The sequence below is a fragment of the Peromyscus leucopus genome, chromosome 14, assembly GCF_004664715.2.
Source record: "Peromyscus leucopus breed LL Stock chromosome 14, UCI_PerLeu_2.1, whole genome shotgun sequence".
NCBI classification, from domain to species: Eukaryota; Metazoa; Chordata; class Mammalia; order Rodentia; family Cricetidae; genus Peromyscus; species Peromyscus leucopus.
Genome location: NC_051075.1, coordinates 4,886,855 through 4,899,255, shown reverse-complemented (window position 1 = coordinate 4,899,255; position 12,401 = coordinate 4,886,855).

Genomic DNA, 12,401 nt, shown 5'->3' with positions numbered 1-12,401 from the left:
CCGATGAAGATAATTTCTATGTACCTCACTGGGCTAAAGTGAGTTACTCCTTACTCTTCTGTGCCCTCACCATAGGGATTTGATATGGCCACTTATTTCCTGCAGTTCCTTTATTCCATAAGTGATGCTGATGCAGTGTCTGGGCTCACTAGTGTCTGCATAACAAGAGATACTCAAGTTTCCTTTGCCTTTGAGAGGAGGCTTCACTGTACAGCGAAGAAACCACACAGAACACCTTTGGACATGGACGTGGCCATGTCCTCTAGACATATGTGATTTAAACCATATTATGTAAGGAGCCTGGCTATCATTATATTTAATTTGTCATTCATGGTTTTTGTACAATCTTTTAGAAGTTTGATTTTTTTAAACCTTTGATTCTTTGACAAGTTGACACACATAAAGAGAAAATTGTTCTAGCGAGGATATAACTGAGGTGATTTTCCTAGATTACCTCCTTGATAAAGATTTGTTTTATGTAATAAGTGTGATTTAAAAAAAATCATAGTTGGAGGATAGAAATGACCTGGAAGCCAGTGATGATCTGCTTCAAAATATGGTGGCAGTGAATAAGCTTGACCTCAGGAAACCTACAGCAATTAACACAAAGTAGAGAGACAGGGGTCACTGGTGGCTAGGTGCAGACAGGCACTTGCCAACAGGTCTGACGACCTCAGCTCCATCCCTGGGAACCACGTGGTGGAAGGGAGAACTGTGTCCCACAAGCTGCCCTCTGACATTCACATATATGCTGCTCCATGTACATGTCATCCCACTCACAAAGATGCAATAAGAATTTAAAAACCAAAGCTACAATAACTAGAACTATGAGACTATTAGAAGAAAACATAGACAAAATGTTTAAATCTCAGATTTGACATTTTTAGCAGGGACACTACAGGCACAAGAAACACACTGGACAAATGGGGTTTTATTAAAGTTGAAAATGTTTGTACATCAGCAGACATTATGAGGAAAGTAAAAAGACAGTCAAAGGAGACAAAATTATTTTAAGTAATTTATATAAATTTAATAAATAAACACCTATTTATAAATATGTTTAACAGCAGAGTATATATCTATATTATATGTAATATACTCATATGTAGTATTCATATATATACTCACATACACAATTCAACAATAAAATAATCCAGTTTAGCAATTGACAAAGAATTTGAGCAAACATTTCTCCAGAGAGGACATAAAAAAAGGTGCTTCGATCCTTAGTTATTAGGGAAATGGAAATCAAGATCATAGTAAAATATTACTGTACACTCATTAAATGACTATAATAGCCAGGCTGTGGTGGTGCACACCTTTAATTCCAGCACTTGGGAGGCAGAGGCAGGCAGATCTCTGAGTTCGAGGCTAGCCTTGTCTATAGACTGAACTCCAGGCCAGTCAGGGCTACACAGAGAAACCCTGTCTCAGAAAAGTGTTTATAAAAACGAACAGCAATGAGATTTGGCAAGAATACAGAAAACTGTGACCCCCCTCTGATGCTGGTGGGAACAGAAAACTGTGACCCCCTCTGATGCTGGTGGGTGGGAACACAGAAAACTGTGACCCCCCTCTGATGCTGGTGGGAACACAGAAAACTGACCTCCTCTGATGCTGGTGGGAACAGAAAACTGTGACCTCCTCTGATGCTGGTGGGAACAGAAAACTGTGACTCCCTCTGATGCTGGTGGGTGGGAACACAGAAAACTGACCTCCTCCGATGCTGGTGGGAACAGAAAACTGTGACCCCCTCTGATGCTGGTGGGTGGGAACACAGAAAACTGTGACCCCCTCTGATGCTGATGGGAACAGAAAACTGTGACCCCCTCTGATGCTGGTGGGTGGGAACAGAAAACTGTAACCCCCTCTGATGCTGGTGGGTGGGAACACAGAAAACTGTGACCTCCTCCGATGCTGGTGAGAACAGAAAACTGTGACCCCCCCTCTGATGCTGGTGGGAACAGAAAACTGTGACCCCCTCTGATGCTGGTGGGTGGGAACACAGAAAACTGTGATCTCCTCCAATGCTGGTGGGAATGTTCTCAGTGATTCAGCCTCTGAGAAAACAGTCTGGCAGCTCCTCACAAAGTTAGCCATCATTACTAGAACCCAGCAACCTTACTCCTACACACAAACTCCAGGAAATGAAAAGAGAAGTGTATATGTTGCTTTTCTTTGTAGTACGACAAACTCCTGACAAGACATGACCATGAAGGAGCTATTTCAGCTCATGGTGGCTCAGTGGCTGGGCACAACCTTTGGTGAGAAGCTGCACCTGGCCACCTGTAGACAGGAAGCACAGAACCCAGCTAGGCTATACCCCAAAAACCCGGTGACCCACAGGCAGGACTTACGTTTTAAGGTTCCATAACCTCTCAAAGCAGCACCTACCAGCTCTTCCATCATAAAAGCCGATGGGGGACATTTCACATGCAAATCCTGAAAATAAGCTCACACAGGAAACTTGTACATGAATATTATTCAGAATGTCCCTAAACAGAAACTACCAAAATGTTTATCAACTGATGAATGAATTGACAAAATGTGGGTTATGCACACAACTAAATATTATTATTTGCATATTTCACATTTTGTCTATTCATGTAAAAGAATGAAATACTGATACATGCTATGACATAGATGAACTTTGAAACACTAAAGTAAGCAAAATAAACTAATCATGCACACACACAATTACTGAATGCCTGTAAATGTGTTGGTCATTACACCACCTGAAAATCCTATGTAACTACAGTAACTATGTCATAATTTCATATCATTATTAATGGAGCTTTAACTTACAGCATAAAAAAGCTTTTAACTGTGAGAACTAAATCATGCCAACCCATAGCATCCTGCAGACAAAATATGTAGCAAGGAGCCTTTCATTCCAATCAGTGCTACAGTATGTTGTAAAGACACCTTACACTGTAAGAAGTGTGTGCGACTGTTTTTGGTTCTGCATTCCTGAACGTTGCACATGCTGCACTAAATGTTTAAACACCCTTGCCCAAACACAAATGTGGTATTAATTTTGTTCTGTGACAGGTTGACACAGTAGTCTCAGAGGTGACTTAGTGAGTCACAGCTGCTTCAGGAAATTCTGCTCTTCAGCGTATGGGATTTCTGAGGAATAAATAAGTCTTAAGACTGTCACTTCAAAGAACATCCACTACACTCATCCAGAGAAAGCCACAAACATTAAATGGTTTCCCAAGTATTAACTGAACAATCTCCTGATAGACACAATCTTTCTTTTCAGTTTTATTTTAGTTCACAACACCAGGAAAGAGAGGAGAGGGAGGGCTGGTGTTTTGGTGCAAAGTCTCTTGGTTCCATGGGCACAACAACAAATGGAGTTACACATAAACTGATGGAAGAAAAAAGAGGATGGTTTTATTCCTTTAGAAGATGCAGAGACAAATAATACAGAACAAAGTGTTCTGCACCTTCCCACTCTCTCCACACATGGAGGGGGTGTCAGCTCCCTCCCACATGCAGAGTTAACCACCATATTTCGGATGCTGTTATCATAAAAAACGGGTCCAGAAACAGAAAAATATAACTCAGAAGTAATCTCTCCATTTCAGCCATAAGAATTATGTCATATAAGCACATGACTCTTCTTGGCAAATGGAAGCCTTGTAATATCTGGACACTTTGAAATATGCAATATTTTTTTTGAATTATGTGCCCATAATTTTATGAAATATGTTTATACATATATTATCTTGTTAAAATTAATAGTAACAGAATACAATGAGGTAATTCAACAGCTGCTGGTTGGCAGATGTGGCTATTTTTTCAAGAGTGTATGTATACTTGTTTGGTCTTCTCAAAGACCTAAAAGAATAAGATTTACCTGTATATCAATTAGAACTCATTTGGAGACAGTATAATCTCTGGGCATTTTAAGTAGACAGAGATTATCTACAAGGTATTAAAAGCTTACAAAATAATTGGAAAGGCTAGAGATAGAAACTCTAGGCTGGGCATAGAGAAATGTTTCCAGAATATTCTGCAATTGACTAGTAGGGGGACTACTGTTTCTGCCTCAGTGGGGAAGATGGCAAGTATAGAAGTTCTTAGAAAATCATCATAAAATACCCCACCGCAATAGAATGAAAGGACCAGGGACTACCGCAGCTGTCACTCAAGAGCCTCTCGGGCTAGTGCAGAAGTCAGATGCAGAAGACCGTTACGGAAGAGCCTTTCCTCTGCAAGGTCACTTAGCAGGAAGCAAAGCAAGTGATGGGAAGATGACTTTCGCCTCTGAATCTTCACAAGTGCTTCTAACTGAACCTAATCAGTGAAACTTTCTGAAAGTTCAATGCCATGGAAATCTGGGAATTCTATTTTCAGCCCTTTGGTCTCTGTAGTGTAGAAATGCACTTTATAAAGAAGCAAGAATGGTTACAATTGACCATACCCATCATCCGGAGACTCAAAGTTTTGGGAAATTTCTTATCTGAGGTCACGGAGCTGGCGAATGCCACAGCAACCAGCTTGAACTCCAAGATTCTGGCCCTTTGCCCAGCACTCTTTCCACCCCATCAGTCCGCAGTTCTGATTGCTCTGGAGACATTTGCCAAAGGAGACATATTTTCAAATCTTGTGCTAATTATATTTTTCACTGAAGCATTAATTCAAGCATCTGTGAATATTGTTACCTTTTAGTCTTCTGTCAAAGCCAGTTTTCCTTCCAAACTTGGACTTAATCTCATTCTACAGTACTTATAGTTAAACCAACACTGCTAGGCTTTAATACCTCTGAGCATTTTTCTCAGCAGGCTTGCTGTTTAATCCTTTTAATGTCAGCACTACACAAGCTCCTTATTAGCAGGGGGAAAGAACATTATCACAAGCTGCGTTAGGGGCTTTCTCTGTGCCAGGGAAAGCTACCAAGTGGCAATGGTTGTCGCTTTTTCTTTATTTTAATTTGTGCTGTCTGCTGACCATACCCAGAAAAAGGCAAGAGTTGAGATATTAAATTCTCTTGAGTTTTAATCCTGCACAACAGAAAATAGTATGTAAGATTTCAAAATCAAATTCTCTTAGATGTATAACTTAATGTTAAGTATTATGTAATCTGCAAATAAAACATATGGATAAAATGGAAAAATTGAGTGGACCTGTAATATTCACTTTCAATTACATCGTACATTTTTTTTTGCAAATACCTCTTAAAGCAACTCTGTGTGTGTGTGTGTGTGTGTGTGTGTGTGTGTGTGTGTGTGTGTGTGTGCTCAATGATGTAAGTATAAAATTTCCTAGTTTACACCTTAAAAGAAAATGTAAATTCATAGTATGCTTCTGTTTACATTTATAATCAAGCTGTTTTTGTTAGTTTGTTATATTTAAGGCTGTTTCCTTTATTAATAGTTCATGGATGCCATGTTCATAGGTAATTGGGGAAATTCTGTTTAGACTTAAGTGAAATATTAGGTTAAAATTCAAGAGATGCTGGAATTTATATAAGGATTCAGCCATCCAAGTTAGCTAACAATGGGTCAGTTTCCTCTCTAAAAACAAATGGTATTATTGACCTGAATTTGTTGGCAGGAGTGTATCTATTGGCTTTGTGCTGTGGAAACCTTGACAGAGGAATCCCCAGTTTTTAACAATGTATGTGCTGTTAAGGATGAAGTGATAGGCATCAAGTCGCCATAGTCTTGAGTTGATTAGGTCATTTATAAATTGGGGTTTTCCCAAAAACTTCAAACAAATTGCTACTTAATGACTTGGCACTTTAGATATAATGACAGAGCATTTAATTGAAAAGGGTCTCTCATATTTCACTTTCAGCAATAGTAGATTTCTTTCTTCTTTTGAAGAATTTGAAAATACAAGGAAACAGCTATTAAGTGGCAGCAATTATGTACTTGTTCATGCTGCTGTGACATATGCTTTCTTTCGAATGACTTATAATGAAGGCTTTGACAATAAGGACAGAGTTTTGTGCCAGTAAACCACAGCCAACTTCTAATCAGTTGGTACATTGAAGTATGATCCGTTTTATCTAAGGCTATTTCCTTTATGGATCTATTGTGTAGGATAGGTTTACAAGTAATTGGGGGGAAGTCTATCGAATGTCAACTTTTATTTGCCACCCCCAAAGACAAGTTTGACGAATGAACCCCAGCGGTTGGGGCACTGTGCTGCCTGACTCTGGCTTCCTTTTGTCACGTGGCTCCGCTAATGCCATTTTTGCTGAGGTTAGCTTTTCACTCTGAACTCCTCTAGGGCAGCCCAAAAGAATCACAGTTTTCACTTTACCTCTTCTACAATCAAAGCATTCCAGCGAGATTCAGATTGGGGATTTTACATAAGAGTGTATACTGACTTTTCCTCCCATTGGTGATGTGCTATAAAAAAGTCTTTTGAATATTTGGCATAAATATGACACAAGCAAAATGTGCTTATATAGGTATATATTATGGGAAAATGACGTACAACTGTTTTAAAGTAAATATTCAAAAAGCTTGATTTCTAGGTTTAAATAGGCTCACGTTACCAAAAAAATTGAGTTAATGTTTTTTAATATAGTTTTTAATCACCAATGTGCTGTCACTTAAGTTTATGATTTGTATGATTTTCCCCTGTGGCACATTTGCTTAATGTAAATCTATTTATGTATTTTCTATAGCAGTGGAGATTGAACCCAGGGCTTTGTGCATACTAGGCAAGCGGTCTACTGAGATGAGGCCAGCCCTATGTGATTCTTTAGCGTAATCAAATAGATTTGACTCAGAGCAGAGATGGACAGAATGTCAGATTTGTCTATGGAGCAGAATAAACTGAATCTAACTCATTTCTGTCAGACCTCCTCTACACATCTGGGAATTCCATCTGTGTGTAGGCAGGGAAGTCACTCAGCTCAAATTCAGAGTTTCACGGGGGACATTCTTGCAGCTTGATTTTGGAGAGAGGGCTGAGAACATGCGACGGCTTTTTGGAACATTTCGCTTTGGCTGTGTCCTTTTCCTTAAATATATAACTAGACCTCCTCTATCGTTAGACTTACCAATCAGGTAAAGGCAGATGCTTTTTGGATGCCTTATGCCATCTTCTTTGCATAGGACTTTTCCCAAAATGGTTACCAAAACCTGTCATTTTAATATATAAGTATAAATCCTGACTACATATGTATTATAAAGCCTTGTTAACAAGGAAAGTACATAAAAGACAACTGGCCAGTAGTTAAGGACTAACGACAAAGTATTTGTATGAAATACCATTAGTGTTTGTTTTAGGATATTTAGATATATAAATATGAATAATTTTGCCTAGCTTGTTCTTGAATTATCCAACCAACTATACAAATGTTCTTTGGCTCTTTCTGCTTAGAATAGTATGTAAAACAGATTAAGGATCACTGTCTGCAAGACTGGTTAATGCAAGTTAAATATTTCTCAAGAATATATTGCTGTGTCATTTACTATGCATAAGAATGCGTTAGTCTTTTCCAGTTTAGCAAACTTAAAAACATAGATTTTTAGATTCAGTTCCATTATCATTTATCTTTCCTTAACATCTCAAAAGCTAATACGATTTCTTTATAATACATTTATCTTCTTTTCATTTTCTTTCTTTTTGGGGGCTTAAATTGCAGAAAGCACATGTTATTATTTCAAGCTCAAAGGCATTTATCTTTGAAGTTGAATATCTTTACAAAATTTATCTTTATACATATATTTAAATAAAATGCTTACTAAACAGAAAATAAATCTTGATATGTGAAATATAAAGCTTCTTCATCAACTTCCCCATGATTGAAATAATATATATTAATATAAGAGGCCCAGAAAATACAACATTAGCATTTAATCCGAAGAATGTTGGGCCAGCAGGGATGCTGGTGGGTAAAGTTCCTCAAGACCAAGCCTGCTGGCCTGAGTTCAGTCCCCGGAAGTAACATGGTGGAAGAAAAGTATGAACTCCTACAAGCTGTCCTCTGACTTACACATGTGTGCTCTGACACACATTTGCTCATATACACTCAATGCCTTCTCCCACATAGATAGATAGATAGATAGATAGATAGATAGATAGATAGATAGATAGATAGATACATGTGAATAAAACCCCTTGCTTTTCCCTAAGGTAAGGAAAATAATTTTGAATGATAACAAATTATTCTTACATTTTATTTTAGGTTCTTTGTCAAGCATAATACCAATTACCATTGTCAGTCTAACCCTTATTTACAGAATACTTGAACCTCTGTTAATCTTTGTTCATACTTTCTGACTAAGACACTGTAGTAGAATACCCAAGCCAGTAAAGAAGAAATTACATATTTAGACATAGATGAGATACATAACTGTATCCTAGAGTCTTCAGTGTTGCATTACAAATAAGCAATGTATAAACTGATTATGTTTAAGAAATGAATTAAAGCAGATTAGACACTGATAAACTATATTTGAGCTGCAGTATGATTGACAAGCCCTAGAATCTAAACTTGTCTTCCTGGGCCTGAATTTTTCAGCTTCTTAAATGAAGAGTTGAACTATGTCAAGGTTTCTACCCTTTCTCTTTTTACTATATTTTAGTGTATTGATAAGTTTTACATGATTTGTAGGAAAAAAGCAGTTGCATTTATTAAGTAGTTAGGTTCAAATTTATACATGCTTAGAAGCCTACCAACTTAGAAGCTATTTAAAAAATCATAGGCATACCTGAGATGTTTTATTTCATTCTTAGTGGGATATTCATATATTTGGTATTTTACTTATAAAAAGATTGGAACCATCTTTATTTTGTGTTCCACAATAATTCCCTCATTGTTGTATTTTATGATAGCAATGTATAGAAACTTAGCCTCACAGCAACAGGTCAAGAGGAATGGAACAGTTAAATGTTGAAGTTCGGACTATTAGTAGACAGTTTGGAAGGTATGGACTATGATCCTTAAAAACAAAAACAAAGAAACAAAAAACTTAAGGTGTGTCGCCTGAGAAATAGAAGGGTGTGGTCAGTACTTCTAAAGGCAGGTGGTAAAGAGCTACAGAACTAGAGGAGGGAAAAAAGGAAGTGTTACAAACGCTGGCCTGCTTGAAATAGCCTCTCCCCTCTACACTTGCAAAATGGCCATTCTCACTGTGAGACTCAGCGTGGCTGCTTCAGAGTGACCGCCCCGAACGAATCAGGCACACCCGTGACACGTTCCTTAGCATTCCTCATAGCATGCATGAAAAATGCAATTGCATTTGCAAATGCAACTCCCTGATTAGTTGTTTTCTCTTCTATTACAAGGTGGGCTCTATAAAGGAGCCTGTCTATCACTGCTAGTGTATCACAGTGTCTGGCTTCTTGCAGGAATTAAATACATTAGTGACAGGGATGGATACCAGTATTAATTGATACAGAATTGGCTTAGGATTATTTTAGTTATTTTCCTTCCTCAAAGAATAACTATATTTATAATATTCCTAAAACATGCTGTTCTCATACTGGGCAAAGGAGTTGGGTGTTAATGAATTCTTATAAACAAATTATTGCAAGAAAAATATCATGTTACTTGATGACAGGCAACTGAAATCTTTGTAGGTGGCCACAAATGACAACTTGAGAGCCATGCTCTGCAGTGGTAATTGGAAGCACTGTTTTTGAGAAAGGGTCAGCTGTATTATACTGTTGTTCCTAATAGCTCGCAGTAAAGACTGGCTTTAGTAAAACACAAACTCTTTTTTTTTTTTTTTTTTTTTGGTTTTTCGAGACAGGGTTTCTCTGCGTAGCTTTGCGCCTTTCCTGGAGCTCACTTGGTAGCCCAGGCTGGCCTCGAACTCACAGAGATCCGCCTGGCTCTGCCTCCCGAGTGCTGGGATTAAAGGCGTGCGCCACCACCGCCCGGCAAAACACAAACTCTTAAGGAGACTTTACACTGTCATTACTGAAATGAAATGGATTCCTGAAGTTTGGGTATGAACCTTTGACTGCTAATTTCGGCTATACAAAAACTGATGACCTAAGACTGAATATGAGAACATAGCATGATATCGACTCCTAGATAATGTTTTAACCCAACACAGAAAGTATGATAGGAAAATAACCACCATTTTAAAAATGACTTAAAAACAAACAAAAAACCACCAAGAGTTTAGTACAAGCCTTGCTGTAGAGGAGCTGTGGTTTGTCCAGTCGATAGATGTTGTGTGTTTTACACTTTAGCTTGCTGTTCTAAGAGGAGTTATTCTTTTCCACTCAATACATGTTGGGATAGAATGACTGTGTTTTGTCTTTGCAGGTGAAGAAATGGAAGAAAAGGTAACATGCAGATGTTTGGTCTGTGCCCTTGGTTTGCCGATCAATGTAAATGGTCTTCTTTAGAATCTTGCTTTATCTACCTATCTATCTATCTATCTATCTATCTATCTATCTATCTATCTATCTATTCATTCCTTCGTCCATTCATCTAATTCACTGCTTTAAGTAAAAGGCATCTCTCAGTAGGATGGTTACTTCCTATAGGTTTCCCCTATGGTGCCCGGTTGTTTGGGAGGCTTATGTATCAGGGACGCAGTGCATTAGCCCACCTTCCTGTTGCCATTCCCAGATCACTTCTAATGCAAGCTTTTCTAAAACTAAATTAAAATAAAAACTACCAACCACAGGGCATACCCATCCCTCTACAGCTCAGGTTAAATTCCCTCCCTATTGCATTTCCATTGTAAACTTTACAAGTCTACTCTGTCTCACTCATGTATCCTCTCTCCCTTCACCCACTACACAGGACTCAACCTCAAACAGTTGGATCATCTGGAAGACCTTATGAAAGTCATAGTCTGACTCCGTAAGGACACTGGACACTCAGAGATTCTACGTTTCTTTTTGTGCCCCTCCCCTCTTAAGATAAAAACCATACTCCCTTGCTTAGACTGGCCTTGAACTTGTAGCTACCATCCTGCCTCAGCACACTAGGTGCTGGGATGACAGGTGCGAGTCACGAAGGCCCTGGTTCCCATGAGAAGATATGGAGGACTTGGAAAAGCACCTGAAGTGTTGGTCACCTCGGCTGTCAGCAGGTCCACTACAGCCCTGATCTCGTTTTGGTACTTTCCCACTAATATCTACCGTTCCTTATTGCCCTTTGTCTTCCCTACAGTCAACTTCCCTCCCCTTTTCTGAAGAAGTAGCACTCACCAACCTTCCCACATTATCACTAATTAATAATTAATAATGGGCCCTCACAACACAGTTCAGACTGGTCCCTGAATCTGGGTTCTCCTGTCTGCCTTCCAAGCGGTTGAATCTACAGGCCTGCTTTCATCTTCTGCTCCCCCACTGGACCCAGCCGGACCCAGCACTCCAGCGTGGGGCTCCTGAGTCGCCAGTCCTGGTGGTCCCTCTGCAGTTTCCCACGGCAGCACTGTGCTCTCTTCTTTGTCCACCCGTAAACGACTTCTAAACCATGGCTCCAGCTTGTGCTTCTTGAGTTGGCCCACTCATCGTCTTTTCTTAGATGGCTTAGATATATTTCAATCCTAAGAAGTATGAAGTCAAGTTTATGATTTCTTCCTAGTAGTGTGTGCCCTTATTACTCAGCCAGAAACATGGCTGGGAAAACTATTACTTTTAACTCTTAACCTTGTTCCTAAACTTAGCATACAAATCAATGGGCTTAATGAAATGCATGCATTTTCATGCTCCGGTTGGTTCTGTTGACTCCCCCAGCTCCTCGCCCCATGCCTGCTGCTCCTCCTGTCCCTCAGGAGTGCCTCTTCTGCTTTCAAGTCATATGTATTTATCCTCTTATTTCCTCTTCTCACCCCACCACAGCAGCTCCTTTTCCTTTCTCATTTCCCTCTTCTAGTTTCATGTATAAAAATCAAAATCTAGGACCTACAAGAGAGAAAACGAGACATTTGTTCTTCTGTGTCTACCATGCTTAGCATAGTAATCTCCAGTTCCACTCATTTACCTGCAAATGTCGTGATCTCTTTTTCCATATGGTCCAATAAAATTCCACATTTTGATGTGCATCTAGCCTAGGTCCACTTCTTAAGCTGTTACGACTGAGAGTCCTTCAGGTATGTACACAGGAGTAGTATAGCTGGCCCTATTGTAGCTGTTTTTAATCGGTGGAGAAACTCCACACAGAGTTCCATGGTGGCTGGACCGGTTTACTCGACCACCGCAGTGATTAAAGGTTCCTCTTTCTCCACAACCTTGCCACTGTTTGTGCGTCTTAGTTTTCCAGATACACCCTTTTCCCTCGCTGTTGTATACCCTCTCTTCTAATCCCTCCCCCAAATCTATAAAACAAATCAAACCATCACCGCCCTGACTCCCAAAATGCACTTCTCTGCCTCTGTTTTCTTGAGGTTCACAGCTATCTTCCCTCCTTCATCTCTGCTCTGTCCGTCACCCCCACCGCGGTCACCGGACTTGCACCT